This window comes from Cheilinus undulatus, linkage group 24, assembly GCF_018320785.1.
Source record: "Cheilinus undulatus linkage group 24, ASM1832078v1, whole genome shotgun sequence".
In the NCBI taxonomy this organism is placed as follows: Eukaryota; Metazoa; Chordata; class Actinopteri; order Labriformes; family Labridae; genus Cheilinus; species Cheilinus undulatus.
The window spans coordinates 19,975,588-20,002,739 of NC_054888.1; the positions used below are offsets into that span (position 1 = coordinate 19,975,588).

The 27,152-nt window shown below is 36.4% G+C and overlaps 1 long non-coding RNA gene across 1 annotated transcript in view; it reads left to right on the plus strand.

Annotated features, from left to right (window-relative positions):
* The window catches only part of LOC121506215, a 100,514-nt gene extending 90,706 nt beyond the window's left edge, over positions 1-9,808 (plus strand). Inside the window, exons 3-7 of the long non-coding RNA XR_005991626.1 lie at positions 195-240; positions 612-720; positions 3,386-3,488; positions 9,247-9,491; positions 9,757-9,808. This is a non-coding gene — a long non-coding RNA (uncharacterized LOC121506215). The remainder of the gene's footprint in view (positions 1-194; positions 241-611; positions 721-3,385; positions 3,489-9,246; positions 9,492-9,756) is intronic.
* Positions 9,809-27,152: the final 17,344 nt, after the last annotated feature.

Below are 27,152 nucleotides of genomic sequence, written 5' to 3' on the forward strand. Positions count from 1 at the left end.
ACTCCACCTGGTCGAGGTTCAGGTCTCAGTGGTGATGTTAGACAGAGTGAGGATGCTGAAGCTCTGCAGACAGAGTCGTGTGTTTCCTGGTGCTGTTGTGCTCTCTGCTGGTCGCTCATGTGACCTGCAGCGACAAGGGTTTAAATCTGCATGGAAACAAGACAGAAATCATGTTTTCATTTTCTTTGTTGCAGACGTGGATGCTGCAGAAATTTGAAGTGCCTGGAGTGAATTTTACAGGTGAATATTTGAGCTTTTTATATGTGGTTATGTTGAATTCTCTGAGCTGAGGAAGGAGCAGCACATCCGGATCAGCTGCAGTAAACAGACAGGGGAGGTCAACCTCTGCTCTTTGTCAAACATGAGGAGAGCCTGCTTGGTTTGTTCTGCAGCCTATGATCAAAATTATCTACAAAAGGTTTAAGGGTGTTAGCATCTTTTTGATGCATTTTTTAATCAATCACCATTTTTAGGTGCTGAAGTATTTAATAAATGTGTTTTCCTGCATTTAAGGTCAATCATCTCACTTTAAATTGAGCATAATTATTCTACTATAACAGACAAACCCCTAAAATCACGGCTCATATTACTCTTTTTCATTAACAAAACAGAAACACCCCTGGAGGAGGTGAAGATGAGATTATTCCTGAGTAAAACTCCCTGAGTTGTGATCCATCACACCAACATTGATGTTAGAGTGTTCCAGCCCTCCTAAATCAGGTAAAAACAACCCTTTAAATCGATCATTTTCACTCTTTTTTACTATATTTTTTCCAGTTTTTATCCCTCTGTTGAGAAATCTTCATGTAATATGATATAAACAGTTACATTTGCAGTGTTCGTGCAAGAATATCAGCCTTTAAAAACTTCAAAAATAATCAGACAGTGTGCTATGCCCCTCATATTTGATTTAACTTGAGAGAGTTCAGTGTTTTGATTTGTATTTTTTTCTTTTCTTTGAGGTTTTATACATGATGAAAATTTGCTGAAGAGAAAAAGTTAGGAAAATTCCAGTCCTATTACTCCTTATTCCAGCTAAAAAATAATAATATAGAAAAATTAAAACCATATTGAACCAGAAACAATGATAGAGAATTGCTAGTCAAAATTAATGGTTGCAAGCCGGTTCATGAGGCAACATAAAGGAAAGAGTTTTCTGGGGCGGGCCCCAGACCATGGATCATGGAGGTCAGGAAAATCATGGTCCACTGTAGAGTTCAGTTGTGATCACCATATTTTATATTTAACCTGAATAATAACCACTTTATTAAAGCAACATTTTCTTAAAATGATGCTGTAGTGCAAATATCACTTTTTTCAAAATGTAAAACCCTTTTTCTTGAGCGAGATTACCTTTTACTGGTGATGATAACAGTGTGGATGGGGATAGAACTAAATCATTTGGAAGGTAATGTCAGACTTAATAGCTAAGCTATGACGTGAAAAAATTTCAGGATGCCCAGAGATAAAGCAGAAACTTAAACAAGGATTAGTTATATAAAAACAGGCTAAAAAGAAGGGAAAATGTGGCAAAATGGGTAAAAGTGGTAAAAAGAAGTGGCAAACATGGGAGAGAAGATGCAAAAATGGGATTAGATAGCAACAGTGGATTAAAAGTGTTAAAAATGGACAAAAAGCAGCAAAATTTGTTTAAAAAGGCAAAACAGTTGCATGAGCAGGCCATGGTTATAATAGTTTTGGATTTTTCATTAGTTTTTATTTTCATTTTGTTTTCACTTTCTGTCATATTAAAGTTTATTTTTTATTAGTTTTGACTGCTGCTTTGTTAGTTTAGTTTAGTTTCTATTTTGGAAAAATGCTTGGTTTCAGTTTAGTTTTTATTTGTTTTAGTGTTAGTTTCAGTTTTTCTCAGATACATGTTGGGGCTGAGTGAACATCATACATTTTTTTTAAACATATTCAGAAAGGCTACTCTTCACTTTTTATTCATTTATTTAAAGATGATGTTTGAATTCAACTCCAGACATAAAACTACCACTGTGTGAGGTCTTAACCAATCAAATCAGGCCATTTTCACTTTCTACGCTTGGATATAGGTGCCAGATAGTATGGTTGTGTCAAAGACTAAAACTAAGGATATTTTGTTTCTATTTCTATTTTATTTTAGTTAGTATTGTAAGCGTACTACACAGTTTAAGTTAGTTTTTGTTTTTTTGGTAGAGCTTAGGTTTTGTGTTTGTTTGTTTGTTTGTTTCAGTTAACTAAAATGATTTCCAGATTTTAGTTGTAGTTATTTAGTTAGTTTTAGTTAGCTGTAATAAGCTTGGAGCAGGCATAGTTATATAATTTTGAAAAAAAAAAAAAAAAGTGGCAGATAGAAGTGGAAAAAAATTAGCAGAAGGTGGCAAAATGGTGGCTGTAATAAGTGCCAAAAATTGGGTGGGGGGAAAAGTGGTTAAAATGGGAAAACAGTGGCCAAATGTGCAAAAAGTGGCTGAAATGGGTAAAAGTGTTAAAAATGGGCAAAATAGTGGCAAAATGAGGAAAAAAAATGGTTGAAAATAGCAAAACGTGGCTAAATGGGTACAAAGGTGGCAGAAATGGGAAATGAGTGGCTAAAATAAGGGGAAAAGTGACTAAAAGCAGCAAAACAGTGGCATAATAAAACAAAAGTGTCTCATACGTTAGTTGCAAAAGGGACAAAAACAGCAAAAATGTTTTTAAAGTGGTAAAACGTTGCAAAACAGTGTCAAAATTGGGTTAAAAGTGGCAAAAAAAGTAGCACAAATTGGCAGAAATTGTGTTAAATAAGTGTTAAATAGTTGCAAAAATCCATAAGTTTAAACATCAGAAACAACCAGTAATAGTTTGACTCACTTTTTAGGTCCAAAAGGAGGTAGCCGGGACGCAACAACTTGCCCCCTTTCCCTGAGTTTTCAGGGGCCCAGTCGATTCTGTGGGTGGACCTGTCAGTCTGTAGCCAGTGCTTGGTTGTCTTCTCAATTCTGATGCTCAGTTTAAACTTTAGCGAGTCGTCTGGACCACGTCTACATGCCTGAATACATTGAGTTGCAGCCATGTGATTGACTGATCAGCTATTAGAGTGAACAAGCAACTGAACAGGTGTACCTTTAAATGTTTGTAAGTTGAACAAATTCACAGAGTGGCCTTTTAATCATGATGAGTAGAAATTTTTGCAGCATGGACCCATCCTGTTGAAGTGTAAGATTATTGAAGCAATGACAACACAATGACTGCTCAAACTCTCTCTTCATGTCAAAATCCAAGCACTTTTAAACCCAGAAAAAGCAGTTTAGAAATTTCACAAAATGTCACAATAATTAAACATAAAGTTCACAGTTTGGAATCATGAACTCTGACTTTTGGCATGAACCTGTGTCTAATGTCTGCATTTGTGTTTCAGAGCTCCATCACTCCCGTCTCGTCCTCCTCCTCTCTGAGTTCAAGGTCGCCGTGCGGCTATTTCCAGCTCGTCTTCGCTCTGATCCGTGTCGCAAAATGACAAGGTAACGCAACTCGGGGGGCCAGCTGTGTTACAGGAACGCGTCCACGGATCGGAGAGAGAAAATCAATCGTGGCTGACAGTGTCTTCAGGATACTCTGACCTGACTGGACCATGACAACCGCACAGACAGAGGGAGAGTATACACATGCATAGATAAACACTCCAGCCAACATTGCAGCCCTCACACATACACAAACAAACACTTTAGACACACAAACGGAGGCTGCAGCCAAATATAGCACACTCACGGTCCAGCTGTCTCTGTGTCTGACACACTCATCCTCTGTCAGCTCTCGTTTGTCTGCCGTCTTGTCAAGGTGCATCACAGAGACGAGGTGTCGGCCAAAAAAAGTTCATCAGTGGCTAAACGCTGCATGAAGTTTAGATCAGGGAAGTAATGTTAAGTAAAATTTTAGTCTTAGTGCTAAAAGTCATCTGAACCTTGTGTAACCAAAAACTTACCTTTTTACTGTTTGCTTATTTCCTTTCATCCATGACAAGTTCATTTTTTTGTGGTTTCCTCGATTTTCTTTCAAAATTAAAGCTCGTCTTTACCCAGTCAGGAAGTCGATTACCCTTAGTTTAAGACTACAAAAACCAAAAGTGAATGAAAAAACATTTTTAGATGCAAAATAGTGAAATTTGAAGGCAATCAAATGTTTAAAATGAGAGTTGCACATACTTCCTGTCAAACTGGCGAGATATTGAAATGCTCGCAATCACCAGTGAGACACCCTTCAATGAAACATTTCTGTGTTGTAGCCAATTTTTGAGGCCTTTCTTTCACAATCAGAGCTCAATTGGTTAAGCACAATAAGAGGAATAAAGATATGACCCATTTGTGTCACTTCATCTTGCCACTAGGGGGTGCTATGATGAGATGTTTGCATGTGGGCATGTTCAGTGTGATACAGTTGTCTTGCAAGAAAGAGCAGAAGATCACAGAATATTGTATACTAAAGATATAATAGGTTAAAGTCATTTGGCATCTTCAGAAAGCCTTATTTTGAAATTGAGATGAAGCTCATGGACTTCCTGTTGGGATTTGGGCATGGGTCCAAGAGGCTTTTTTGTAGGTCTCATGATGACCCATGTGCAGACCAAAAATCCTAAGGCTAGCCTAAATGGTGTGCAAGGGCTGAATATTTAAAGTGAATATTTAAAAAATCAGAAGCAGAAATGATCAGTTCCCAGAAGGGGGCGCTGTGACAAAGTAATGATATTGATGTATGAATATTCAATAGCCTATATTCAGGATTAATGTGTGATCATCCCTGTGAAGTTTGGTGATGATTTACATTAGCATTAAAAAGTTGCACAGCATTATTGGTGTATTTTCACTGCAAAAATGTACCAAAAAGTAGTTTAAGTTTGCGCTTCGATCATGGCCCTGCCCTATGGTGAAAACTCACAGTTCACACAACTTTAGATCTCCAGGTTGTCTAATATGAGCAAACAATTTCTGCTGTCAATCAGATGAAATCCCTCAGACTAGTTCATTAAAATATGAAACTTGTGAATTGCCCTAAAATACCAAAATTTGACCTTTAGCTGTTTGTAGTGCGCTTCCTGTACATCCCAAGAGATTTTTTTTTTTTTTCATTTAATAATGATACATATGTGTAGTGATTTTCATGCATTACCCAGTCCCGTATCTCACATTTGGGGGCCCTGTTGGACTCCTGCTTGATGGACTTGCCCAGTTCCACAAATATACAAGAATTTCCACTGGGGGGCATTTTTGGGGATTTTTTGAGCATGGTAAAGCCCCCAAATTAATTATTCTTCTAACAGAAAAAGGATGCCGTTATGATAAAATTAAATGCAACTTTTTGGGATTTGATGTGTAATCATTCTCTCACTATGTGCTAGAGAGCTTGGACCTCCTTATTGAGACTTTTAGGGTTTATTTTTTACTCAGTACTTGCTGCTTTTGTAAATGTAATGAAGTATAATGCTTTACTTAAACATAAAAATTCAAAAGTAAAATTGCTAGTTTCATCAGTACACAAAAAGATATTAAATTACAGTATTCTGAGTTATTCTCCACCTGGAGCACTCGAATCGAAATGAAATGATTCATTTTATATAGGTCAAAGTGCTTTCAGTAGAACTGCAAAGACAGAGTGATTTGCTCTGCAGTGCTGTGCAGATGGAGTATGTGCAAATTAAAGGTCTGTTTGTTGCAGAGTTGCTCCCATTCATTTATATTGCCAGTGGCTTTACTATATTTGGCATACCTGGGTTTCTAGCTAAGAGGACCTCCCTGGTAAGGTGTTCCGGGCAAGTCCCACTAGGGAGAGGCCCCGGGGAAGACCCAGGACATGCTGGAGAGACTATGTCGCTCGGCTGGCCAGGGAAAGCCTTGGGATCCCCCGGAAAGAGCTAGACAAAGTGGCTGGGGAGAGGGAAGTCTGGGCTTCCCTGCTTAGGCTGCTGTCCCCGCGACCCAACTTTGGATAAGTGGAAGAAGATGAATGGATGGATGGATGGGTTTCTAGCTAAGAGGCTAGCAGTGCCTTTTAACGGCTTTTCTCCCTAATTTTGTCCTAAAATGCTTTTATAGGAAACAGTGGTACTGTGGTCATGAAGTATACTTAAGTGGTCGTGGCTGGCATCTCAATTTAAGACAAGTGACCAGGGAGACTTGATCGATGTAAATAAGCCTTTTGCTGACAGGGCATTTTTTTAATACATACCAGTATGCATGGACATTTTCACTATCAAACCACTCCGCACAATGCATCCAGGGTTACCACTTAGTATTGCAATGCCTTGCACAGATGTTAATGCAAGGTGTAGACAGGGTCAAAGTGAAAAACAGGTTTTCCATTCTTTTGCTAGAAAAACTGTATGAGTTTTGTGTTGAAAGCCATCTCTAATGAATGAGTTTTGTAAGTGTTAGCATTAATGTCCCCTTTCTTTGAATTCATTCCACATTCAAACCTCCATTCTGTAAATCCAGACTGTCACTCCAGCCGGGCGTCTTCATCAATAACCATATCACTCTCCTCCCTCTGAGGTTGTAATATCTGCTGTTTCTGTGGCCAGACAATGCCTGTAAGCACTGGCAGCCATTAGACTCCCTCCCAGGTCATTGAGCATTCCCTGCTAGCTAATTACAACGGGGCCTGTTAGTCGTCTGCACCCCTGCCTCCCCCGTCCTCCCCTCTCTCTCTCTCCTGTCTGGAAACACAGGCAGGGGCAGGGGTTGCGAGGGGGACATATTTCTGACAAATGTGCCATCTCCATAATTAGCTCAGAAGCAACATATGAAACATTAAACACGCCAGGCGCTGACGACAATCAAAACATTTCATTTGTTGTCAATTATTCATTACTTTGAAGGTTCTGAAGGGGTCGTTAATATGGAAATAAGCCTGCGATGCTAACAAGGTTGTAGTATCTGATTCCAAATCATCCGTTTTTCTTTTAAGGCTAATATTTTCCCCTTTTTTTGTCTTTTCTCTCAGTCTTTTGTTGTTTCTTCTGGTATTCATGAAGGCTGCTCTTCAAACAAAACCATTTTTCTGACTTAAAAACAAGCTGCTTTTCATCCACTTTACAAAGAAAACTTTTTGATGGAAGTCTTTGATAGATTCAAGTTCAGCTCAGAGTAGGGCCGGGCAATCCATTCAGTTCTACAGATGTAGTGATGTATGCTTAAATGAGGTAAGGCTAAGACAATATTTACATTTAAATAGTTTGTTGATGCTCAGGAAAGAGTTTTCTCAGCAAATGGTCAGTTTGAACTGTTTTGGATCAATGGGGATTACTGATTGGATTTAGGAACATTTATATCGATAATAAAATCAAATGATGCTGATCCCTGCTGGCAGGATTGCTTCAGGTAGTTTAGAATCAAATAAAAACCTGTCAAAGGCCTGTTGGATCCAGAGTGCCCTTTCGATTTTTTAAACTCAACAGCTAGGAGTGGAAATGTTGCTTAATATACTTTTTGAGGAAAGTAACAGTACTTTTACTTGAATACAAGAGTTAAACTAACACTAATTCATTTAAAAACCGGGGGGGGGGGGTGTCAGTTAAGTTTCCCATCATGGCCTTGGGCAGAGTTTTTGGTTGTGTTTGGATAGTCCTTGTTGTACAGTGATCCCTGCTGGGGGTTCTTTTGCTCATGTTTCTGGTAGATTGTTGTTGCTTTTTGATGTGAGACACAATTGCACCATGGGTGAAGTTGTTAACCGAGTTAGGTCTTGTCCACATGGAGAAGAAAATGCTATCATTCTGTTTCGATCCCTGCTGGGGTTCTTTTGCTCATGTTCTTTGTAGATTGTTGTTGTTTTTTGATGTGAGACACATTTGCACCATGGGTGAAGCTGTCCACCGAGTTAGGTCTTGTCCACACGGAAATGAAAATGCTATCATTCTGTTTTGATCCCTGCTGTTTTTGTTTGTTTGTTTGTTTTTGTTTGTTTGTTTGTTTGGTTTTTTTTTGCCTTTTTCATGGTTGGTTGTTGTTGCTTTTTGATGTGAGACACATTTGCACCTGGGTGAAGTTGTTGACCGAGTTAGGTCTTGTCTGCACAGAGGCAAAAATGCTGTATTTCTGTTCGTTTTGAAAAAGTTTGATGTAAATAGAGCATCGTACCAAGAAATGTCCGCGTAAGCCATAGACTGTAGAAAGAATTGGACAAACCCCATGTGACGTCAGTCGTCTGCTTACAATAGGCAGACTTAAACAGCTCTTAAAGCCAATCCGTGGAGGCTTCCATATTGAAATCGCAGTCTCAACCAAACTTTGGATCAACCTAACTGCCTGCCCACTAAGCGTGACTTCCTGTCAGCCTGCTAGCTAGCATTCCGGTTGACAGAAACGGAACCTCTGCCTGCCGAGCTATCTGTTGATCAAATGAGACACGCCAATCAGCTTTCATCCTAAATATAATCCAAACGATCGTGGTACAAAAAAATTCACCCCCCGTACAGTGGGAGCACAATAAGACACTAGCTAATGAGACACGTTTGGTCTTTTCAACCAGGATGTAAACCAGTTTATTTATAGTGTCAAAACCAGGTGTTTAACATGTGTCCAGACGGGAATTCCAGTGTTCCTGCAGCCAGCCTCATGTGGACACTCGTGGAATTGCAATTTTTCACACTTCTTCATTGGCTTCATTTTTCAGGGCCGGAGGTTGCCGCTTGGTGTAAGCACAAAACGAAGCTGTAGTTTATATGCCAGGCATGTAGGTGGCACTGTAACGCTGCCAGGGAAATGCAACAGAGAAGAGATAATGGACCAAAACTTTTCTCTTACCCAATCTCAAACTTTTCTCCTGGCTACCGTTCTGGTTGGTGGATCAAAGAGCATGTGGCGAATGCTGTTCACCATGACCATTTATTGCTCAGGTTGGAACTCGAGGAAGAAGAGAATTTTCGATACTTTTTTATTCCAGCTATCATTAAAATAATGGAGATTTAATTGCTTTGAGAGACATGGTATTTAAGAGTGGCATTGAACGCCTACAGTTTGGAGTAGAAATTACCAAAATTGCACAAATGCCTTGTCTGTATTTGCCTATTGGGAGGAAATGGTGAGCTGTACAATTAAGACACAGCAGGTATGAAAATAAAGAATTGCCAAGTGTTGGGTATGTAAGACTACTGATTTTGTTGCTGTGGTTTCAAACATGCTAACAATTATTGATATATGATGTTTGGTCCATATTGCCCAGCCCTAGCTCTGGCTTAAATGACATTAAAGTACCCAGAACTAATCTAATACAGTTTTTCTTTTCCAGTCTTCTTTCAGCACCTGGCTCTAACGTCTACTTCCCCTCGGTGGCTGTCACAGCAGACCTGCCAGGAGAGCGTCCACTGAAGTCCTCCTGTCTGCAGCTTTTCACGCTTTACTTCCCCTACAATTAATTAAAGGGATGAAAAGTCCCACGCAGCACCTCACCGCCGCCACTACCTTTGCCAGCTGTCAAATTGGAGAGACGTGGAGTGGAGAAAAAAAAAAGGCCCGAGGCTGGGGCTATTTAAGGTAATTAGTTTTGATGCATGCGGCTCTCAACCCCTATTACCTGTCGACGGCTTCCACCACAGACGGCCCGGGGCGCTGTTCAGCTTGGGAGTCAGCTTAACATGTCCCCACTCAAGATTGGTGATGTTTTACATCTACCAAGTTGTTGTTTACTCGAAGAATGTCCAAAATCATAATCCATGTGGGGATAATAGGAAACAGTCATGGCACATGTCAAAATACTAACGGATATGAGTCTAATATGTAGTATTGAACTGTTTTACAGAGACCGAACAATGTGGAGGGACACCAAGCATACTGCTAGAATGTCAGAGGGTATGTCCATATGCAGATGATATAATGTTATTTGAGATCAAAACAAGATTTAAGTGGTTTTCTCGTTCGTTAACAGCAACCCTGATGTGTCCAATTTTCAACATTTACTCGCAGTTTTACCCTGTTTTCTAAAAAATTCCTTCAATCCACAAATCAAAGCGATGCAGGCCTAGAGGCTGGAATCAGAGCGTTGCATGGTTTGGAGGTCAATTTGCTGACAAAAACAGTCAGTCTCTTAATTTTGTTACAAATGAAAAACGGGGGAAATCCCAAACTCCTGAGAAATCTGTTAGAACTCCCAACGACCTGCCTTCAGTTTCATTTTTACACCTAATGCAATACTATGATGTTTCTGTTATCATAATGTCATACTATACTGTGATATTTTTGACATTACATATTCTACTGTATTTTTCACGTGTCAACTGTCATGAAATAGGACGTAAGGTCAAAAATGTCATAGTATGTAGTTGTCAAATTGGTCATAAATAACATCACATTATGTCATCTCAAAATTTGCAAGAAACGTCATCTTATAGTATGTCGTTGCCAAATTGTTCATGAAAAACATGATATTGTGCCATGTCAAAATTTGCCAAAAATGCCATCTTATATTATGTCGTCACCAAATTGGTCCTGAAAAAACATCAAATTACCCATGTAACATTTTTTGAAAAAAAACGTCGTTATATCATGTTGTCGCCCAAATTGGTCATGAAAAACATCTACCCCATGTGAAAATTTGCATAAATTACATGTTATAGCATGTCATGAAACACATCATGTTATAGCATGTCATGAAACACATCATGTTATAACATGCCAAAATTGGCATAAAACGTCATGTTATAGCATGTCATCGCCAAATTGGTCATGAAACACATCATGTTATACCATGTGAAAATTTGCATAAAACGTCATGTTATAGCATGTCGTCACCAAATAGGTCCTGAAAAACATCTTTTCACCCCATGTGAAAATTTGCATAAAACGTCATGTTAAATCATGTCGTCGCCAAATTGGTCATGAAACACATCATGTTATACCATGTGAATATTTGGATAAAACGTCATGTTATAGCATGTCGTCACCAAATAGGTCCTGAAAAACATCTTACTACCCCATGTGAAAATTTGCACAAAACGTCATGTTATAACATGTCGTCACTAAATTGGTCATGAAAAACATCTGATCACTCCATGTGAAATTTTGCATAGAACGTGATGTTATAGCATGTCATCGCCAAATACGTCCTGAAAAACATCTTATCACCCCATGTGAAAATATGCATAAAACATCATGTTATAGCATGTCGTCGCCAAATACGTCCTGAAAAACATCTTATCACCCCATGTGAAAAATTACAAAAAACGTCATGTTATAGCATGTCGTCGCCAAATTGGTCATGAAAAACATCATGATATACCATGTGAAAAATTACAAAAAACATCATGTTATAGCATGTCGTTGCCAAATTGGTCCTGAAAAACATCTTACTACCCCATGTGAAAATTTGCATGAATTACATGTTATAGCATGTCATGAAACACATCGTGTTATACCATGCCAAAATTTGCATAAAACGTCATGTTATAGCATGTCGTCGCCAATTGGTCATGAAAAACATCATGTTATACCATGTGAAAAATTACAAAAAACGTCATGTTATAGCATGTCGTCGCCAAATTGGTCCTGAAAAACATCTTATTACCCCATGTGAAAATTTGCATAAAACGTCATGTTATACCATGTCGTCGCCAAATTGGTCATGAAAAACATCATGTTATACCATGTGAAAATTTGCAATAAACGTCATGTTATAGCATGTCGTCACCAAATTGGTCAAGAAAAACATCCTGTTATACCATGTGAAAAATTGCAAAAAAGTCATGTTATAGCATGTCGTCGCCAAATTGGTCATGAAAAACATCTTATCACCCCATGTGAAAATTTGCATAAAACATCATGTTATAGCATGTCCTCACCAAATTGGTTGTGAAAAACATCATGTTAAACCATGTTAAAATTTGCAAAAAAGTCATGTTATAGCATGTCGTCGCCAAATTGGTCATGGAAAACATCTTATTACCCCATGTGAAAATTTGCATAAAACGTCATGTTATAGCATGTCGTCCCCAAATTGGTCATGAAACACACCATGTTAAACCATGTTAAAATTTGCAAAAAAGTCATGTTATAGCATGTCGTCGCCAAATTGGTCATGGAAAACATCATGTTATACCATGTGAAAATTTACAAAAAACATCATGTTATAGCATGTCGTTGCCAAATTGGTCCTGAAAAACATCTTATCACCCAATGTGAAAATTTGCATAAAACGTCATGTTATAGCATGTCGTCGCCAAATTGGTCATGAAACACATCATGTTATACCATGTGAATATTTGGATAAAACGTCATGTTATAGCATGTCGTCACCAAATAGGTCCTGAAAAACATCTTACTACCCCATGTGAAAATTTGCACAAAACGTCATGTTATAACATGTCGTCACTAAATTGGTCATGAAAAACATCTTATCACTCCATGTGAAAAATTACAAAAAACGTCATGTCATAGCATGTCGTCGCCAAATAGGTCCTGAAAAACATCTTATTACCCCATGTGAAAATTTGCATAAAACGTCATGTTATAGCATGTCGTCCCCAAATTGGTCATGAAACACACCATGTTAAACCATGTTAAAATTTGCAAAAAAGTCATGTTATAGCATGTCGTCGCCAAATTGGTCATGGAAAACATCATGTTATACCATGTGAAAATTTACAAAAAACATCATGTTATAGCATGTCGTTGCCAAATTGGTCCTGAAAAACATCTTATCACCCAATGTGAAAATTTGCATAAAACGTCATGTTATAGCATGTCGTCTCCAAATTGGTGATGAAACACATCATGTTATACCATGTGAAAAATTACAAAAAACGTCATGTTATAGCATGCCGTCGCCAAATATGTCCTGAAAAACATCTTATCACCCCATGTGAAAATTTGCATAAAATGTCATGTTATAGCATGTCGTCGCCAAATATGTCCTGAAAAACATCTTATCACCCCATGTGAAAATTTGCATAAAATGTCATGTTATAGCATGTCGTCGCCAAATTGGTCATGAAAAACATCATGTTATACCATGTGAAAAATTACAAAAAACGTCATGTCATAGCATGTCGTCACCAAATAGGTCCTGAAAAACATCTTATCACCCCATGTGAAAAATTACAAAAAAACGTCATGTTATAGCATGTCGTCGCCAAATTGGTCATGAAACACATCATGTTATACCATGTGAATATTTGGATAAAACGTCATGTTATAGCATGTCGTCACCAAATAGGTCCTGAAAAACATCTTACTACCCCATGTGAAAATTTGCACAAAACGTCATGTTATAACATGTCGTCACTAAATTGGTCATGAAAAACATCTGATCACTCCATGTGAAATTTTGCATAGAACGTGATGTTATAGCATGTCATCGCCAAATACGTCCTGAAAAACATCTTATCACCCCATGTGAAAATATGCATAAAACATCATGTTATAGCATGTCGTCGCCAAATACGTCCTGAAAAACATCTTATCACCCCATGTGAAAAATTACAAAAAACGTCATGTTATAGCATGTCGTCGCCAAATTGGTCATGAAAAACATCATGATATACCATGTGAAAAATTACAAAAAACATCATGTTATAGCATGTCGTTGCCAAATTGGTCCTGAAAAACATCTTACTACCCCATGTGAAAATTTGCATGAATTACATGTTATAGCATGTCATGAAACACATCGTGTTATACCATGTGAAAATTTGCATAAAATATCATGTTATAGCATGTCGTCGCCAAATTGGTCATTAAAAACACCATGTTAAACCATGTGAAAATTTGTAATAAAGTCATGTTATAGCATGTCGTCGCCAAATTGGTCCTGAAAAACATCTTATTACCCCATGTGAAAATTTGCATAAAACGTCATGTTATACCATGTCGACGCCAAATTGGTCATGAAAAACATCATGTTATACCATGTGAAAATTTGCAATAAACGTCATGTTATAGCATGTCGTCACCAAATTGGTCAAGAAAAACATCCTGTTATACCATGTGAAAAATTACAAAAAACATCATGTTATAGCATGTCGTCGCCAAATATGTCCTGAAAAACATCTTATCACCCAATGTGAAAATTTGCATAAAACGTCATGTTATAGCATGTCGTCTCCAAATTGGTGATGAAACACATCATGTTATACCATGTGAAAAATTACAAAAAACGTCATGTTATAGCATGCCGTCGCCAAATAGGTCCTGAAAAACATCTTATTACCCCATGTGAAATTTTGCATAAAACGTCATGTTATAGCATGTTTTCGCCAAATAGGTCCTAAAAAACATCTTACTACCCCATGTGAAAATTTGCATAAAACGTCATGTTATAGCATGTCGTCTCCAAATTGGTCATGAAACACATCATGTTATACCATGTGAAAATTTGCATAAAACATCATGTTTTAGCATGTCGTCGCCAAAATGGTCATGAAAAACATCTTATCATCCCATGTGAAAATTTGCAAAAAACGTCATTTTATAGCATGTCTTCGCCAGATTGGTCATAAAAACATCTTATCACCCCATGTGAAAATTTGCATAAAACGTCATGTTATAGCATGTCGTCGCCAAATTGGTCATGAAAAACATCATGTTATACCACGTGAAAATTTGCATAAAACGTTATGTTATAGCATGTTGTTGCCAAATTGGTCATGAAAAACATCTGATCACTCCATGTGAAATTTTGCATAGAACGTCATGTTAAAGCATGTCGTCGCCAAATAGGTCCTGAAAAACATCATGCTACCCCATGTGAAAATTTGCATAAATTGCATGTTATAGCATGTCGTCGCCAAATTGGTCATGAAAAACATCTTATCACCCCATGTGAAAATTTGCATAAAACATCATGTTATAGCATGTCCTCACCAAATAGGTGGTGAAAAACATCTTCTCACCCCATGTGAAAATTTGCATAAAACTTCATGTTATAGCATGTCTTCGCCAAATTGGTCATGAAAAACATCTTATCACCAATGTGAAAATTTGCATAAAATGTCATGTTATAGCATGTCGCCAAATTGGTCATGAAAAACATCTTATCACCCCATGTGAAAATTTGCATAAAAGCGTTATGTTATAGCATGTTGTTGCCAAATTGGTCATGAAAAACATCTTGATCACTCCATGTGAAATTTTGCATAGAAAAACCTCATGCTATAGCATGTCGTCGCCAAATAGGTCCTGAAAAACATCATGCTACCCCATGTGAAAATTTGCATAAATTGCATGTTATAGCATGTCGTCGCCAAATTGGTCATGAAAAACATCTTATCACCCCATGTGAAAATTTGCATAAAACATCATGTTATAGCATGTCCTCACCAAATTGGTTGTGAAAAACATCATGTTATACTATGTGAAAATTTGCATAAAACATCATGTTATAGCATGTCGTCGCCAAATTGGTCATGAAAAACATCTTATCACCAATGTGAAAATTTGCATAAAATGTCATGTTATAGCATGTCGTCTCCAAATACGTCCTGAAAAACATCTTATCACCCCATGTGAAAATTTGCATAAAACGTCATGTTATAGCATGTTTTCGCCAAATTGGTCCTGATAAACATCATGTTATACCATGTGAAAATTTGCATAAAACGTCATGTTATAGCATGTCGTCACCAAATTAGGTCATGAAAACATCATCTTATTACCCCATGTGAAAATTTTGCATAAAGCGTCATGTTATAGCATGTTTTCCCCAAATTGGTCCATGAAAAACATCTTATCACCATGTTGAAAATTTCCAAAAAAGTCATGTTAAAGCATGTCGTCACCAAATTGGTCGTGAAAAACATGATGTTATACTATGTGAAAATATGCACAAAACGTCATGTTATAGCATGTCCTCACCAAATTGGTTATGATAAACATCATGTTATACCATGTGAAAATTTGCATAAAATGTCATGTTATAGCATGTCCTCACCAAATTCGTCCTGAAAAACATCATGTTATACTATGTGAAAATTTGCATAAAATGTCATGTTATAGCATGTCGTCGCCAAATTGGTTGTGAAAAACATCATGTTATACTATGTGAAAATTTGCATAAAACTTCATGTTATAGCATGTCGTAGCCAAATTGGTCCTGATAAACATCTCATGTCACTCCATGTGAAAAATTTTGCATAAAGCGTCATGTTATAGCATGTTTTGCCAAATTGGTCCTGAAAAGATCTTCTCACCCAATGTGAAAATTTGCATAAAACGTCATGTTATAGCATGTCGTCTCCAAATTGGTCATGAAACACATCATGTTATACCATGTGAAAATTTGCATAAAACATCATGTTATAGCATGTCGTCGCCAAAATGGTCATGAAAAACATCTTATCATCCCATGTGAAAATTTGCATAAAATGTCATGTTATAGCATGTCCTCACCAAATTCGTCCTGAAAAACATCATGTTATACTATGTGAAAATTTGCATAAAATGTCATGTTATAGCATGTCGTCGCCAAATAGGTCATGAAACACACCATGTTAAAACATGTGAAAATTTGCAATAAAGTCATGTTATAGCATGTCGTCACCAAATTGGTCAAGAAAAACATCATGTTATACCATGTGAAAAATTTTGCATAGAACGTCATGTTAAAGCATGTCGTCGCCAAATAGGTCCTGAAAAACATCTTATGCACCCCATGTGAAAATTTGCATAAATTGCATGTTATAGCATGTTGTCTCCAAATTGGTCATGAAAAACATCATGTTATACCATGTGAAAATTTGCATAAAACATCATGTTATAGCATGTCCTCACCAAATTGGTCATGTGAAAAACATCTTATCATATGTGAAAATTTGCATAAAACATCATGTTATAGCATGTCGTCGCCAAATTGGTCATGAAAAACATCTTTTCACCCATGTGAAAATTTGCCAAAAATGTCATGTTATCGCAGGTCGTCTCCAAATTCGTCCTGAAAAACATCTTATCACCCCATGTGAAAATTTGCATAAAACTTCATGTTATAGCATGTCGTCGCCAAATTGGTCATGAAAAACATCTTATCACACCATGTGAAAATTTCCAAAAAACTTCATGTTATAGCATGTTTTCGCCGAATAAGTCCTAAAAAATATCTTACTACCCCATGTGAAAATTTGCATAAAACGTCATGTTATAGCATGTCGTCCCTGAATTGGTCATGAAACACATCTTATCACCCCATGTTAAAATTTGCAAAAAAGTCATGTTATAGCATGTCGTCGCCAAATTGGTCATGGAAAACATCATGTTATACCATGTGAAAATTTGCAAAAAACGTCATGTTATAGCATGTCGTCGCCAAATTGGTCCCAAAAAACATCTTATCACCCCATGTGAAAATTTGCATAACACATCATGTTATAGCATGTTGTCGCCAAATACGTCCTGAAAAACATCTTATCACCCCATGTGAAAATTTGCATAAAACATCATGTTATAGCATGTCCTCACCAAATTGGTTGTGAAAAACATCATGTTATACTATGTGAAAATTTGCATAAAACGTCATGTTATAGCATGTCGTCACCAAATTGGTCATGAAAAACATCTCATCACTCCATGTGAAATTTTGCATAAAACGTCATGTTATAGCATGTTTCGTCCCCAAATTGGTCCATGAAAAACATCTTATCACCCATGTTAAAATTTGCATAAAAATCATGTTATAGCATGTCGTCCAAATTGGTCATGAAAAACATCATGTTATACTATGTGAAAATTTGCAAAAAAGCGTCATGTTATAGCATGTCCTCACCAAATTGGTCCCTATGATAAAACATCTTATCACCCCATGTGAAAATTTGCATAACACATCATGTTATAGCATGTTGTCGCCAAATACGTCCTGAAAAACATCTTATCACCCCATGTGAAAATTTGCATAAAACATCATGTTATAGCATGTCCTCACCAAATTGGTTGTGAAAAACATCATGTTATACTATGTGAAAATTTGCATAAAACGTCATGTTATAGCATGTCGTCACCAAATTGGTCATGAAAAACATCTCATCACTCCATGTGAAATTTTGCATAAAACGTCATGTTATAGCATGTTTTCGCCAAATTGGTCCTGAAAAAGATCTTATCACCCCGTGTGAAAATTTGCATAAAACATCATGTTAAAGCATGTCGTCACCAAATTGGTCGTGAAAAACATGATGTTATACTATGTGAAAATATGCACAAAACGTCATGTTATAGCATGTCCTCACCAAATTGGTTATGATAAACATCATGTTATACCATGTGAAAATTTGCATAAAATGTCATGTTATAGCATGTCCTCACCAAATTGGTCGTGAAAAACATCATGTTATACTATGTGAAAATTTGCATAAAATGTCATGTTATAGCATGTCGTCGCCAAATAGGTCATGAAACACACCATGTTAAACCATGTGAAAATTTGCAATAAAGTCATGTTATAGCATGTCGTCACCAAATTGGTCAAGAAAAACATCATGTTATACCATGTGAAAAATTACAAAAAACGTCATGCTATAACATGTCGTTGCCAAATTGGTCCTGAAAAACATCTTATCACCCAATGTGAAAATTTGCATAAAACGTCATGTTATAGCATGTCGTCTCCAAATTGGTCATGAAACACATCATGTTATACCATGTGAAAATTTGCATAAAACATGTTATAGCATGTCGTCGCCAAAATGGTCATGAAAAACATCTTATCATCCCATGTGAAAATTTGCATAAAACGTCATGCTATAGCATGTCGTCGCCAAATTGGTCATGAAAAACATCTTATCACCCCATGTGAAAATTTGCATAAAACGTCATGTTATAGCATGTCATCGCCAAATTGGTCATGAAACACATCATGTTATACCACGTGAAAATTTGCATAAAACGTCATGTTATATCATGTCGTCGCCAAAATGGACATGAAAAACATCTTATCATACCATGTGAAAATTTGCATAAAACGTCATGCTATAGCATGTCGTCGCCAAATTGGTCATGAAAAACATCTTATCACTACCCCATGTGAAAATTACAAAAATTGCATGTTATAGCATGTCGTCGCCAAATTGGTCATGAAAAACATCATGTTATACCATGTGAAAATTTGCAAAAAAGTCATGTTATAGCATGTCGTCGCCAAATTGGTCATGAAAAACATCTTATCACCCCATGTGAAAATTTGCATAAAACATCATGTTATAGCATGTCCTCACCAAATTGGTTGTGAAAAACATCATGTTATACTATGTGAAAATTTGCATAAAACATCATGTTATAGCATGTCGTCGCCAAATTGGTCATGAAAAACATCTTATCACCAATGTGAAAATTTGCATAAAACATCATGTTATAGCATGTCGTCGCCAAATTGGTCCTGAAAAACATCTTATCACCCCGTGTGAAAATTTGCATAAAACGTCATGTTATAGCATGTCGTCGCCAAATAGGTCCTGAAAAACATCTTATTACCCCATGTGAAAATTTGCATAAAACGTCATGTTATAGCATGTCGTCGCCAAATTGGTCATGAAACACATCATGTTATACCATGTGAAAATTTGCATAAAACGTCATGTTATAGCATGTCGTCACCAAATAGGTCCTGAAAAACATCTTACTACCCCATGTGAAAATTTGCACAAAACGTCATGTTATAACATGTCGTCGCCAAATTGGTCATGAAAAATATCATGTTAAACCATTTGAAAATTTGCGGAAAACGTCATATTAGAGCATGTAATCACCAGATTGGTCATGAAAAACGTGGTGTTATACCATGTGAAAATTTGCATAAAACGTCATGTTATAGCATGTCGTCGCCAAATTGGTCATGAAACACATCATGTTATACCATGTGAAAATTTGCATAAAACGTCATGTTATAGCATGTCGTCACCAAATAGGTCCTGAAAAACATCTTATCACCCCATGTGAAAAATTACAAAAAACGTCATGTTATAGCATGTCGTCGCCAAATTGGTCATGAAACACATCATGTTATACCATGTGAATATTTGGATAAAACGTCATGTTATAGCATGTCGTCACCAAATAGGTCCTGAAAAACATCTTACTACCCCATGTGAAAATTTGCACAAAACGTCATGTTATAACATGTCGTCGCCAAATTGGTCATGAAAAATATCATGTTAAACCATTTGAAAATTTGCGGAAAACGTCATATTAGAGCATGTAATCACAAGATTGGTCATGAAAAACGTGGTGTTATACCATGTGAAAATTTGCATAAAATATCATGTTATAGCATGTCGTCGCCAAATTGGTCATGAAAAACACCATGTTAAACCATGTGAAAATTTGCAATAAAGTCATGTTATAGCATGTCGTCACCAAATTGGTCAAGAAAAACATCATGTTATACCATGTGAAAAATTACAAAAAACGTCATGTTATAGCATGTCGTTGCCAAATTGGTCCTGAAAAACATCTTATCACCCAATGTGAAAATTTGCATAAAACGTCATGTCGTCTCCAAATTGGTCATGAAACACATCATGTTATACCATGTGAAAATTTGCATAAAAGGTCATGTCATAGCATGTTTTCGCCAAATAGGTCCTGAAAAACATCTTATCATCCCATGTGAAAATTTGCATAAAACGTCATGTTATAGCATGCCGTCGCCAAATTGGTCATGAAAAACATCTTATCACTCCATGTGAAATTTTGCATAAAACGTCATGTTAAAGCATGTTTTCGCCGAATAAGTCCTAAAAAATATCTTACTACCCCATGTGAAAATTTGCATAAAACGTCATGTTATAGCATGTCGTCCCTGAATTGGTCATGAAACACATCGTTATACCATGTGAGAATTTGCAATAAAGTCATGTTATAGCATGTCATCACATCATGTCATGAAACACATCTTATCACTCCATGTGAAATTTTGCATAAAACGTCATGTTATAGCATGTTTTCGCCAAATAGGTCCTGAAACACATCATGTTAAACCATGTTCAAATTTGCATAAAACGTCATGTTATAACATGTCGTCGCCAAATTGGTCATGAAAAACATCACTTTGTACCATGTGAAAAATTACAAAAAACGTCATGTTATAGCATGTTGTCGCCAAATTGGTCATGAAAAACATCATGTTATACCATGTGAAAATTTGCAATAAAGTCATGTTATAGCATGTCATCACCAAATTGTTCATGAAACATATCATGTTATACCATGTGAAAAATTATAAAAAACGTCATGTTATAGCATGTCGTCGCCAAATTGGTCCTGAAAAACATCTTATTACCCCGTGTGAAAATTTGCATAAAACGTCATGTTATAGCATGTCGTCGCCAAATTGGTCATGAAACACAACATGTAATACCATGTGAAAATTTGCATAAAACGTCATGTTATAGCATGTCGTCGCCAAATTGGTCATTAAAAACATCTTATCACCCCATGTGAAAATTTGCTTAAAACGTCATGCTATAGCATGTCGTCGCCAAATTGGTCATGAAAAACATCTTTTCACCAATGTGAAAATTTGCATAAAACATCATGTTATAGCATGTCGTCGCCAAATTGGTCATGGAAACACATCATGTTATACCATGTGAAAAATTACAAAAAATGTCATGCTATAGCATGTCGTCGCCAAATTGGTCCCGAAAAATATCTTATCACCCCGTGTGAAAATTTGCATAACACGTCATGTTATAGCATGTCGTCGCCAAATACGTCCTGAAAAACATCTTATCAGCCCATGTGAAAATTTGCATAAAACATCATGTTATAGCATGTCCTCACCAAATTGGTTGTGAAAAACAACATGTTAAACCATGTGAAAATTTGCATAAAACGTGATGTTATAGCATGTCATCGCCAAATACGTCCTGAAAAACATCTTATCACCCCATGTGAAAATTTGCATAAAATGTCATGTTATAGCATGTCGTCGCCAAATAGGTCATGAAACACACCAATTTAAACCATGTGAAAATTTGCAATAAAGTCATGTTATAGCATGTCGTCACCAAATTGGTCAAGAAAAACATCATGTTATACCATGTGAAAAATTACAAAAAACGTCATGTTATAGCATGTCGTTGCCAAATTGGTTGTGAAAAACATCTTATCACCCAATGTGAAAATTTGCATAAAACATCATGTTATAGCATGTCGTCGCCAAAATGGTCATGAAAAACATCTTATCAACCCATGTGAAAATTTGCAAAAAACGTCATTTTATAGCATGTCTTTGCCAGATTGGTCATAAAAACATCTTATCACCAAATGTGAAAATTTGCATAAAACGTCATGTTATAGCATGTCGTCTCCAAATTGGTCATGAAACACATCATGTTATACCATGTGAAAATTTGCATAAAAAATCAGGTTATAGCATGTCGTCACCAAATTGGTCAAGAAAAACATCCTGTTATCACCAATGTGAAAATTTGCATAAAATGTCATGTTATAGCATGTCGTCCAAATTGGTCATGAAAAACATGTTATACCACGTGAAAATTTGCATAAAACGTTATGTTATAGCATGTTGTTGCCAAATTGGTCATGAAAAACATCTGATCACTCCATGTGAAATTTTGCATAGAACGTCTTGTTAAAGCATGTCGTCGCCAAATAGGTCCTGAAAAACATCATACTACCCCATGTGAAAATTTGCATAAATTGCATGTTATAGCATGTCGTCGCCAAATTGGTCATGAAAAACATCTTATCACCCCATGTGAAAATTTGCATAAAACATCATGTTATAGCATGTCCTCACCAAATTGGTTGTGAAAAACATCATGTTATACTATGTGAAAATTTGCATAAAACATCATGTTATAGCATGTCGTCGCCAAATTGGTCATGAAAAACATCTTTTCACCAATGTGAAAATTTGCATAAAATGTCATGTTATAGCATGTCGTCTCCAAATACGTCCTGAAAAACATCTTATCACCCCATGTGAAAATTTGCATAAAACGTCATGTTATAGCATGTCGTCGCCAAATTGGTCATGAAAAACATCTTATCACTCCATGTGAAAAATTACAAAAAAACGTCATGTCATAGCATGTCGTCGCCAAATAGGTCCTGAAAAACATCTTATTACCCCATGTGAAAATTTGCATAAAACGTCATGTTATAGCATGTCGTCCCCAAATTGGTCATGAAACACATCATGTTATACCATGTGAAAATTTGCAAAAAAGTCATGTTATAGCATGTCGTCGCCAAATTGGTCATGGAAAACATCATGTTATACCATTTGAAAAATTACAAAAAACGTCATGTTATAGCATGTCGTCGCCAAATTGGTCCCAAAAAACATCTTATCACCCCATGTGAAAATTTGCATAAAACGTCATGTTATAGCATGTCGTCACCAAATTGGTCATGAAAAACATCTCATCACTCCATGTGAAATTTTGCATAAAACGTCATGTTATAGCATGTTTTCGCCAAATTGGTCCTGAAAAAGATCTTATCACCCCGTGTGAAAATTTGCATAAAACATCATGTTATAGCATGTCGTCACCAAATTGGTCGTGAAAAACATGATGTTATACTATGTGAAAATATGCACAAAACGTCATGTTATAGCATGTCCTCACCAAATTGGTTATGATAAACATCATGTTATACCATGTGAAAATTTGCATAAAAATCATGTTATAGCATGTCGTCACAAATTGGTCATGAAAAACATCTTATCATCCCATGTGAAAATTTGCATAAAACGTCATGCTATAGCATGTCGTCACCAAATTGGTCATGAAAAACATCTTATCACCCCATGTGAAAATTTGCATAAAACGTCATGTTATAGCATGTCATCGCCAAATTGGTCATGAAACACATCATGTTATACCACGTGAAAATTTGCATAAAACGTCATGTTATAGCATGTTGTTGCCAAATTGGTCATGAAAAACATCTGATCACTCCATGTGAAATTTTGCATAAAACGTCATGTTAAAGCATGTCGTCGCCAAATAGGTCCTGAAAAACATCATACTACCCCATGTGAAAATTTGCATAAATTGCATGTTATAGCATGTCGTCGCCAAATTGGTCATGAAAAACATCATGTTATACCATGTGAAAAATTGCAAAAAAGTCATGTTATAGCATGTCGTCACCAAATTGGTCATGAAAAACATCTTATCACCATGTGAAAATTTGCATAAAAAGTCATGTTATAGAATGTCGACGCCTAATTGTTAATGAATATCATCATGTTTCACTAAGTTTAAATTTGCATAAAACGTCATGTTATAGCATGTCGTCTCCAAATACGTCCTGAAAAACATCTTATCACCCCATGTGAAAATTTGCATAAAACGTCATGTTATAGCATGTCGTCGCCAAATTGGTCATGAAAAACATCTTATCACTCCATGTGAAAAATTACAAAAAACGTCATGTCAAAGCATGTGTCGCCAAATAGGTCATGAAAAACATCTTATCACCCCATGTGAAAATTTGCATAAAACGTCATGTTATAGCATGTCGTCGCCAAATTGGTCATGAAAAACATCATGTTATACCATGTTGAAAATTTGCAAAGAAGTCATGTTATAGCATGTCGTCGCCAAATTGGTCATGGAAAACATCATGTTATACCATTTGAAAATTTGCGGAAAACGTCATGTTATAGCATGTTGTTGCCAAATTGGTCATGAAAAACATCTTATCACACCATGTGAAAATTTGCATAAAACATCATGTTATAGCATGTCGTCGCCAAATAGGTCCTGAAAAACATCATACTACCCCATGTGAAAATTTGCATAAATAGCATGTTATAGCATGTCGTCTCCAAATTGGTCATGAAACACATCATGTTATACCATGTGAAAATTTGCATAAAACATCATGTTATAGCATGTCGTCGCCAAATTGGTCATGAAAAACATCTTATCACCCCATGTGAAAATTTGCATAAAACATCATGTTATAGCATGTCCTCACCAAATTGGTTGTGAAAAACATCATGTTATACTATGTGAAAATTTGCATAAAACGTCATGTTATAGCATGTCGTCGCCAAATTGGTCATGAAAAACATCTTATCACCCCATGTGAAAATTTGCTTAAAACATCATGCTATAGCATGTCGTCGCCAAATTGGTCATGAAAAACATCTTATCACCCCATGTGAAAATTTGCATAAAACGTCATGCTATAGCATGTTGTCGCCAAATAGGTCATGAAAAACATCTTATCACCAATGTGAAAATTTGCATAAAACATCATGTTATAGCATGTTGTCTCCAAATAGGTCCTGAAAAACATCTTATCACCAATGTGAAAATTTGCATAAAACATCATGTTATAGCATGTTGTCTCCAAATAGGTCCTGAAAAACATCTTATCACCCCATGTGAAAATTGGCATAAAACGTCATGTTATAGCATGTCGTCGCCAAATTGGTCATGAAAAACATCTTATCACTCCATGTGAAAAATTACAAAAAACGTCATGTCATAGCATGTCGTCGCCAAATAGGTCCTGAAAAACATCTTATTACCCCATGTGAAAATTTGCATAAAATGTCATGTTATAGCATGTCGTCCCCAAATTGGTCATGAAACACACCATGTTGAACCATGTGAAAATTTGCAATAAAGTCATGTTATAGCATGTCGTCGCCAAATTGGTCATGGAAACACATCATGTTATACCATGTGAAAATTTGCATAAAACGTCATGTTATAGCATGTCGTCGCCAAATTGGTCATGAAACACATCATGTAATACCATGTGAAAATTTGCATAAAACGTCATGTTATAGCATGTCGTCGCCAAATTGGTCATTAAAAACATCTTATCACCCCATGTGAAAATTTGCTTAAAACATCATGCTATAGCATGTCGTCGCCAAATTGGTCATGAAAAACATCTTATCACCCCATGTGAAAATTTGCATAAAACGTCATGCTATAGCATGTTGTCGCCAAATAGGTCATGAAAAACATCTTATCACCAAATGTGAAAATTTGCATAAAACGTCATGTTATAGCATGTCGTCTCCAAATTGGTCATGAAACACATCATGTTATACCATGTGAAAATTTGCATAAAACATCATGTTATAGCATGTCGTCGCCAAAATGGTCATGAAAAACATCTTATCATCCCATGTGAAAATTTGCAAAAAACGTCATTTTATAGCATGTCGTCGCCAAATTGGTCATGAAACACATCATGTTATACCACGTGAAAATTTGCATAAAACGTTATGTTATAGCATGTTGTTGCCAAATTGGTCATGAAAAACATCTGATCACTCCATGTGAAATTTTGCATAGAACGTCTTGTTAAAGCATGTCGTCGCCAAATAGGTCCTGAAAAACATCATACTACCCCATGTGAAAATTTGCATAAATTGCATGTTATAGCATGTCGTCGCCAAATTGGTCATGAAAAACATCTTATCACCCCATGTGAAAATTTGCATAAAACATCATGTTATAGCATGTCCTCACCAAATTGGTTGTGAAAAACATCATGTTATACTATGTGAAAATTTGCATAAAACATCATGTTATAGCATGTCGTCGCCAAATTGGTCATGAAAAACATCTTATCACCAATGTGAAAATTTGCATAAAATGTCATGTTATAGCATGTCGTCGCCAAATTGGTCCTGAAAAACATCTTATCACCCCATGTGAAAATTTGCATAAAACGTCATGTTATAGCATGTCGTCGCCAAATTGGTCATGAAAAACATCTTATCACTCCATGTGAAAAATTACAAAAAAACGTCATGTCATAGCATGTCGTCGCCAAATAGGTCCTGAAAAACATCTTATTACCCCATGTGAAAATTTGCATAAAACGTCATGTTATAGCATGTCGTCCCCAAATTGGTCATGAAACACACCATGTTAAACCATGTTAAAATTTGCAAAAAAGTCATGTTATAGCATGTCGTCGCCAAATTGGTCATGGAAAACATCATGTTATACCATTTGAAAAATTACAAAAAACGTCATGTTATAGCATGTCGTCGCCAAATTGGTCCCAAAAAACATCTTATCACCCCATGTGAAAATTTGCATAAAACGTCATGTTATAGCATGTCGTCACCAAATTGGTCATGAAAAACATCATGTTATACATGTGAAATTTGCATAAAACGTCATGTTATAGCATGTTTTCGCCAAATTGGTCCTGAAAAAGATCTTATCACCCCGTGTGAAAATTTGCATAAAACATCATGTTATAGCA